The following is a 2,355-nucleotide window of genomic DNA, read 5'->3' as shown; positions in this document are numbered from 1 at the left end:
CACCCAATGTGACATTCTTAAGAGAGAGGAGGCCAGCAGGTGGCCTGGTGGTTGAGGTGCTGGACTCCCACATGGCCAACCATGGTTTGAGTCCTGGACCTGATGGCTTGCTTTCTTCCACTCCCTCTCCACTAACTCCCCTTCTGTACCTCCCACCCCCTGTCCCCGTCTTTCTCTGGTAAGCACATGTGCCCTACAGTAAATATGAAAACAATAATAATAAATATAATTAAATAAATAATTCTTAAGAAGGAGACAGAATTTAAAAATTAACTGACACATTATAAGTTGATTTCTTCTTAAATATGAATCAAGATTCACTTTTTTTTTTATTTTGGCCTCAGGTCAGTTTATTCATAGACTATATTTTTATTCTCCATGGTCATTTTTTTTTTGTTGTTGTTGCTGTTTAAAAGGCATAGGTCACATTTTAGCTACTGTTCATTTCATTACACATGAACAATTTAGTGTTCTTTGCAGCACTTTTGAGCTCTTGAAATGCCATATGCTGCAGGGGCCAGTTTTCTTATGTTCTCTCTGTCAGCAGATTTTGTTGAGAACACCTTGCTGGTAGACCCCATTTCATTGTTTAATGAAGAGATTCAATAAACCTCTGAAGGGTAAAGTTTTAAAAAAATGCCTTGTGGAGTTTTGATGTAAAGTATAAAGGTCTTCTAAGACCTTTTCACTCCTTTTCTCTTGCATTATTAATTCAACCATAAATTGTACACTTTTGAAGGACCACTACTTACCTTCATGCTAACTTCCTAAGTTTCAGTGCAGTATTTGATGACACAGGGATCATTTACAACAGGTTCAGAGCATCAGTTAACAAGAGGGTCAGTAAATAGCACTGTTATAGCTCTTATATGAATCCAATACTTAGAGCAAGTCGGGTGGCTTGGAGTGTGCAGGTATCAGATGCCCAGTGTAATGATGCCAATGGCCATGCCTAGATGGTACTCTGCATGTCTTAGGAAGCCTGCTGACATTATCTTTAAAATACAGAAAACACGATTAGCCTATGAGAGATTTTGCAAGGGTCAGTTCCCTCATTCCCTAATATCACATTTTAATTCATTCTTAGCATGCCCATGTAATAAACATTGAGAAAAAATAAGTATCAGTCATCATACCTCAGGTTTGGTTTTTTAAAATAAATAAATAAATGAAAAAGAAGGAAGAGTGAGTTGAGGAGGCTGTTGGAGGCTGTTCACAGATGCTGAAGCTGGCCTGCTGAGTTTTTCTGGTATTTTTCCATCTGTGCTGCCATCTAGAGAGGAGAGTTAGAAACACACAAAAATAAATTTGAAATTTAAAGCTGGAATTAAGAGAAAATAGATACTATATATTTATTTGTAGAAAAGTGTACAAAACAGTAAGAATAGGTGGCAATAATTTCATTTTCTTTTTGTTTTAAAAAATTTTTTAGAGAGATTTTTGCTATAAGGCAAAAATCGCTGCAAAGACAGACAGAGACAGAAAGACAGAAAGCGAGAAATTACTCCCCGGGGGGGGAGGGATGGCCACACCGCAATCCCTTCTCCTGCATTCACATCTCAGGATTTGGGGCACACATGCACAGGTGGCCAGCATGAGTTTTAGTTCACCAGGTCCGGGACTTGAACCATAGTCGACTATGTGGGATCCCAGTGATGAAACCATTACTCCATCTGCTGGTCCATTTTAAATTTTTTTAGGATTTTGCCACAGGGTGTGTGAACTTGGCTGGAGAGAGACAGGGAAAGTGACAAATCACTCCCAGGGGAGATGGCTGTGTTGCAATACTTTCTCCTGTGTTCTCCTCTCAGGATTTTGGTCACACACATACACACGGTATTTCTCAAGCCAAGCCACCAGGCCCAGGACCTGAACCACGCTCAATCATGGGAGTCCAGTGCCTTAGTCACTATGCCATCTTCTGGCCTCTTCTTTTTTCTTCTCTCACCATTCCTTCCCAATACAAAACAGAATTTTGGACTACAGCAGGAAAGGAAGCTGGCCTGCCACACGTACACCATGCAAATACACTGTCCTTCCCCACCTGCCCTATTCCTTCCCCCTGTGTCTTTTTATTTTTTTTTTTGAGAAAGATTTTTGCTACAGGGTACGAAATCACCCCCTAGGGGGATGGCCACATGACAATTCCTTCTCATCCAGTCTCCTCTTAGAATTTTTTTGTTTTTCTTTTTGAGAGATTTTTGCTATAGGGCACGTGCACTTGCCAGACAGACAGAGAGAGACATAGAGACAGAAAGTGAGAAATCACCCCCCAGGGGGGATGGTCACGTTGCAATCCCTTCTCCTCCATTCTCCTCTTGGGATCTTGGGCACGCATGCACATGCGCCTGGCGT

General features: G+C 41.1%; 1 long non-coding RNA gene across 1 annotated transcript in view; it reads right to left on the bottom strand.

Annotated features, from left to right (window-relative positions):
- Positions 1–339: 339 nt before the first annotated feature.
- LOC102475230 (uncharacterized) overlaps positions 340–2,355 on the bottom strand; it is a 43,681-nt gene continuing 41,665 nt past the window's right edge. The window contains exons 3-4 of the long non-coding RNA XR_335042.2: positions 1,137–1,273; positions 340–995 (exon numbers count right to left, since the gene is read on the bottom strand). This is a non-coding gene — a long non-coding RNA (uncharacterized LOC102475230). The remainder of the gene's footprint in view (positions 996–1,136; positions 1,274–2,355) is intronic.

This window comes from Tupaia chinensis, unplaced genomic scaffold, assembly GCF_000334495.1.
Source record: "Tupaia chinensis unplaced genomic scaffold, TupChi_1.0 Scaffold000322_1, whole genome shotgun sequence".
In the NCBI taxonomy this organism is placed as follows: domain Eukaryota; kingdom Metazoa; phylum Chordata; class Mammalia; order Scandentia; family Tupaiidae; genus Tupaia; species Tupaia belangeri.
Note: the sequence above shows the minus strand (reverse complement) of the source record. Positions and strands in the feature narration are given on the sequence as shown.